Source organism: Rhagoletis pomonella, unplaced genomic scaffold (assembly GCF_013731165.1).
Source record: "Rhagoletis pomonella isolate Grant_MI unplaced genomic scaffold, Rhpom_1.0 Rhpom_scaffold_00003, whole genome shotgun sequence".
Classification (NCBI taxonomy): Eukaryota; Metazoa; Arthropoda; class Insecta; order Diptera; family Tephritidae; genus Rhagoletis; species Rhagoletis pomonella.
Window position 1 is genome coordinate 9,193,380 of NW_023458557.1, and position 6,474 is coordinate 9,199,853.

At 31.3% G+C, this 6,474-nt stretch overlaps 1 non-coding gene across 1 annotated transcript; it reads left to right on the forward strand.

Moving 5' to 3' along the window:
* The first annotated feature begins 51 nt into the window (after window positions 1-51).
* On the forward strand, window positions 52-124 carry Trnav-aac. The gene has a single exon. It is a non-coding gene; the product is annotated as a tRNA-Val (tRNA).
* Window positions 125-6,474: the final 6,350 nt, after the last annotated feature.

Sequence of the window (6,474 nt, forward strand, 5' to 3'; positions counted from 1 at the left end):
AAAAAACTGTGCCATAGCTGAGGCCAGAACTTTGACAAAGGGTTGCCAACTGTTTCCGTGGTGTAGTGGTTATCACATCCGCCTAACACGCGGAAGGCCCCCGGTTCGATCCCGGGCGGAAACAGATTTGACTTTTTGAGTAAATTTTTTCTTCTTATCAAGCATTCAGTTTGACTACACAATAAGCTAGTATAAAAAGGGATCATTACGGCATTTAAAAAAATTTATTGGCAATATTTTTTGAACGCTGCTAATGTATGGCCCATATAAAATTGTTTTTGTAATATTTTCTTTAAAATAAGCCATTTTTGCAATTTATGCAATAATCGGGAACTTGAAAAAATTTGGTGAACTTTTTTCTCTTGGTAGACTTCTGGGTAAACGATAAAGTGAAGAATTTTGTTTGAGTAAGCGCTTACCAAAGAATCAAAATCTTTTATGGGTATGTATGTATATTAGGATGGTCCTTAAAAAATCAAATGAACAATTTTTTCAGTCTCACAACTTCAACCGGTAACACTACTGTCATAGATATCACATCTACCATAATAGAAGATATCACATATAAATTGTGGTCCCGATCGGATTCGATTAAGGCGTGTCAAAGGACACAAAAAATTAAAAAATATTTTTTATCATTTAATGCGATATCTTCGACTATAGTAGCATCGATGTAGAGGTTGAGGCTTAGGAAATGTGATGTAAAAATTTCATCCCTACATTTAAGGACCACACTAATGTTCATATGTGCGCAAGTACTCGTAGCCATGCGACGTCAACTTCAACCACAACAGCTGGAGATCAACCAAAGTCGCATTGGCAGATACATACCTTTCCATTCTGCATGGTTGATTGCATTCAAATTCATTTTATTTGCCTTAATATTCGCTATTATTCCGTAAATTGTTTATTTGTGGCTGTGTTTTGTAGTTCAAAATAAATATATTAAGTCACGAATAAATTTCCTCAAAATGAATTTCATCAGATAATTTGGTGTGGTTGATTGCTTTGTTGCTTTTTGGTGAAATATAGGCGTAAGTAGTTTTTGGGTTAAGGTGGGTGATACGAATTGCGCTTACAATGTATGTAGCTGTAAGAGAATAAATTTGAATAATAGTTTTACAGGGTGTTTAATTTCGATGGTCTAAGCATTTAAAATACCTACTATTTTAAAATGTTTTACTGCCACTGTGAAAAAGTTGACTTGACTCACAAAACTATCGAAATGATTGAGCAATACAGTCCATAAGTTAAGGTAGGCCTTTCAAACACAACTAATAGAACTATCAGCAACTACCATAAGCGAAATGGACAGAGCCAAGCAACATAAGTTCTACATAGCCAAAACATTTCCCACGAGAAGTGCATCAAGAAGGTTGTGATTATTTTATGGAAGACCACACAACATATTCTTACCGACCAATCATTCACCATTAAAGTGGGCTGTCCATTTTGAGGTACCCTTTAAGAGGAAATGTATGAACATTTGAACATACATATATAGAGGCGGATTTAAGGGTTATATGTACAGATCTTTGAAAGCCATTATTTGCTTGTTTTAATTTATTTTTTTTTTCAGAAAATGGGTATTACTGCAAGAAGAAACTATGCACCCACCACGAGGCACTTTTTGTTATGGTTTTTGTGTTGGCGGAGTCATCGGACCATAATTCTTAAAAAAAAGATGCCGGTAACGCTGTTACAGTGAACGTTATCGTGACCAAATAAAAAACTATTTATGCCATGAATAAGATGACTGAACTTGGACAATAGTGGTTTCCACAGAACGGGGCTACTTGCCATACAACCCAAGAAACAATTACTTTATTGCGAACATCTGCAATTCTAATGAATCACCTTATATATTATTTTTTTAATATAAATGCAACGAGGAAATAAATTTTATTTTATTTTGGGTGATGTCAGAGGAATGGCATCTATAAAAGTCCATGAAACATAACTTCCTGCTTTCCAAAATATGAAAAAACAATAGCAACAATACGAAATCTTTAAATGCATACAGTGCACTATTAATACGAAACTGAGTAGATCAATTCGTTATTTTAAAGATAACCGTATAAATTAATAAATATTTTATTTCATAATTAAAACAGAAGAAAAAGATCGAAGACTAAAATCATAACCAAAAATACTTCAATCAGTGGAAGTTGTTAAAAAAATAATAACTAATAAAAACATTTAACTGATAATGTCTAATTTCAAACGAAAAAACTACAGAAGAAGGTAGGGGATGGCGGGGATGATTGGTATGGTTGTTGTTGCAACCTTTTCAATTTTTGCTTTTTTCGCATTTTGTTCCACTTCGTATTTGAAATTAAACTTTGAAATAAAGATAAATATGAAGATGAAGAAATAAACGATAACGATGAAGACAAAAAAAGAAAGCAAAAGTGAAGATAAAAACGAAAAAATGAAAGAAAAGTAATTGAAACTTTTTGATAGGAATCGAATTAGATACAGCCATGAAAGCTACCGAAATTTATCGAATCATCGAAGTTTAGTTATCGAAATTTATCCAGTTATCGCAACGTATCGAATTATTCAAGTTGATCAATGTTTATTGAGTAGTCGGAATTTACGGATACTTATCGAGCTATATATTATCGAAATTTTTCATCTTAAAGAAATGTATAAAGTTATCGATATTTATTGAATTATCGTTATTTATAGATTTATTGAGTTATCGATAATTATTGATCTCGTGAAATTGATCTGTTTATCGAATCGAAGTTTATGGAATTTTCAAAATATATCGACTTATCGAAAGTTTAAGGTTATGTCAGTTTATCGAGTTATCACTGCTTATCGAATTTTAGCGTGTTAATAGAGTGCAACGAATTAGCGAAATCGTCCGATAGCTTTATATTCATTTTTCAATTAGCGAACTTTATCGAGCCCTCGAATTTCAGAGTTTTTGAAATTGCAAAGTACCTACCATCACGAAGAAATTGCATCAATATGGTTTGAGAAGCTGTCCTACCATAAAATAAATAATGCATAAATGGGTTTGGAACGAACTTTTTTATTTAAAGTGAAAATTATTTCATAAGTAACAAAACGGAAGACAGTACTTAAATTTATATGCATTTAATAATACATTAGCATGTACATATCTGATAAAGTAATTTAAGGTATGTCGAAAAAAGCTATGCAAAAAAAAATTTAGTAAAATTTATTATTTTTTTTATTTTCTGGTTGAAAGAAGTTCATAATACTAGTGGAAAAAATAAAAGAAGCGCCCTTATTCAACCAGTTTTGTCTATATTCCTTTTCTTTATTCAAAATTTAAATTATTTTATAAAAGTCTACCTCATTTTACATATAATTAACTGCATATAAATGGGCAATTCTCTGACGTCATGATTTTTTAAAAAAAGCTTTATAATTTCAAAAATACGATTAATTTCAAAATTTATTTAAAAAATTCAGTACAATGTAAAACAAAAATAGGGATACCAAATGAAATAATTTTTTTTGCGTTCACAAGGACGAATAGGAATTGAAAAAGCCCCTTTAATCTATTTAATTTTTTTTAATCTAGTAAAGTTAGTCCTTAAAATATAAACTTTTCAAAAATAAGAACTGCAAATTTTCAAGAATATTCAAGGATAAAATTAGAAAAGAGTATTTTAAATACCTACCCGCCCCTTACACACCAAAAAATGTAATGTGTTTTAACTCTAGTATGTTGCACTGAAATTTTTAAATCATTTTTTGAATTACTCATATATTTCAAATTTCAAAGTTCTTTTAAAAAATCCTGACGTCAGAGAGAAAAATTAAGAACGCAATTTTGGTTTTTTTTTCGAATATATTGAGTTTTTGTGTGTGCATAATTGCCTGTCTCAAGGTATTATATGTATATTGAGCTACACATTTATAACAAAAAAAAATATATTAAATAAACAAAAGAAATTTAGCCAAAACTGGTAAACATAAGGCGTTTATAGTATTGGCACCAGTGTAAATTACTTAAAACTTAAGAAATACCGGGATCCCGGTACCATGCTAGAGATGTTCAAATAAGATCGGGGTTTCTAAAAACCGTTTTTTTTTTAATTGGGTCAATCATCTTTTTCGATCTTTTTTTTATTCACCTGTTTTTTTTTTCCTTTAAGCCGAAAACCGAAAACTAATTGTTTTAATTGATGTGCGATGCCAACAGTATGTAAAATTAAATAAGCAAATTTTGAAAAAAAAAAGTAATTTGCAATCCTAATATAATATATGTATATTAAATTGGAAAATCAGTTTTAATTCTATATTGATGTTTTCTTAGTTTCACGAAACGTACTAGTCTTTATTACAGTTTTTTTTTTAAATGATTTAAAATCTGAATAAAATAATTGCCATTAAAAGCAAACCGATTTTTTGGAAACGGCCACCGTAACGGTCTTCCCTAACTTCAACTTCAAAAATAGTTTTTCGATTTTTCCATATTTCACTTTATAAAGTTGAAATGTGCCAGTCGCAGATTAATTTCAGTTTTAGTTAGCATTAAAAATAAAAATCGTTTGTATTTCCCGTCCTATTCATTTTTCCCTCACCTCTTATTTTCCTATTAACTACTATTATATTTAATTTTTGTCCTCAGATTACGACTAACTTCTCTGTCCGCATTTCAAATATCCCAAAGTTTTTAACTTAGAACAAAAAAAACACAAATATATATTCTAACTTTCTCGCTCTATTTTTCAACTTGCCATTTATTCAATGCAAAACTAAACCCGTTTTGCCTTTTATTGTTACTTATTTTGATTTATTTGAGTTACTTGTTGTTTATACGAAACTTTTTCTGGCAAGCTACAAACATGTATTATACATATTGACTACGAATAACTTTTATTTATGCGCTACACATGCACTTGCTGAGAGAATAGTACGAGGGAGTTATTACTTGACTGCTGTGATAGTCGTATGAGTGCCAAAGTTTTGAATGACTTTTTGAAATGTATCGAATTGTATTCGTTAAAAGTTGTTGCGTTTTTTTGAAAGGGCTGTACAAATTACAGTAATTGTTACAAGCAACTAATTAGGCCAACTACGAAAAATTGCACAAAAAGTAAATAATAAAAAAACACAATAGATTTGAGAACTTGAATGTAGAAATTAAGGGCCTATTTCACAGTGCGTAGTTAACTCAGAATCGGCAGTTAACTACAGTTAACTATCGTACATACAGTGATTCAGTGCACGGTCAAAAATTTGGGTTTAATTTTTAAACCGCGCTGGGACTACTGCCTTTTTAAAACTTTTATAGTCTACTTTTTAAACCAGTCAATAGTTTTACGCAATTTTTTATATATTCTGGTTTAAATTTTAGCCCAAAAAGTTCGTGGTTTAAAAATCAAACCAAAATGTTTTAATTCTAGTTTCTAGGTTTCAAATATAGAAACTTTGGTTTAAAATCTAAACCGAAATAGAATATGTTTGCACAGCGAATTGGGGTGTTGATTCAAACTCAACATATGAAAGCACATTTACATGCGTGGCTGTAGGTGAGTGTGCAAAGATGCTTGATACAATTGGTTGCCACCAAGGCTGTCCGGGTTCAATCCCAACCAGACGGAGCATGAAAATTTAAGATTTTTTTTTTTATTCTTAATTATGAAAATGTTTGGGTTTAACATTTAAACCGAATTGTTTAAATTCTAAACCCAACATATGTGCTCTCTTTTTTATAAACTTGGAAGGTTTGTATTTGAAACTGAATTTAGTTTGGTCATATATGTAGTCCAAAAAGTTTAAAATTAAAACCGAAATTTTTAACCGTGTGTTCAGATGTTATTTTTTTTTTAAATGGACACAATGTTTTTTGGATTTAAAGTTTTTTATAAAAATATTGTCAAAGCTTTAACTAAAACCATATAAATCGAAGTTTCAAGCTTTATAAAAAAGTAAACAAATTTTCATAAAAACTTCGAGCTTTTTAATCTGATGGATTTTGGACTTTGTTTTTCATATAAACATCAATTTCTTATGAAATAAAATGAGCAAGACCGTTCGAAAAAAAACTTGAAATAGTAACGGAAGCTTTTACAAATTGCAATACTAAGCCTAGGTTGGTAGCCTTATCAATCGTTTCCGTCGGGTTCGGACCAAAGGGAGAGAGGTGTTAGCTGATTTGATTAGAGTGGACAGAGAAGAGGTGGTTGGAGTCTTGGGGCAGCCTTCACCAGCCGGATAACGGTATCGAGTCTAGATATCCAGACCTTAATTGTCTCTTGCTGCAGCTGAATCTCATCTTCTGCTATGGATGGAATGGTTGGGCTCTAATAATGGCCTGAATACGGCGAACGCCCCCGGTAATGGACTCTCTGTGAATACCGTTTATGGTTTGTCGGTGCACCACCGGATCTAGTGGTTGGGTAATAAATTTCTGGATCACCTTCGAGGAGCTGCCTTCTGATGTGCCTATAGGAGGAGACAACGCTTCAAGCAAATGTATGTTCG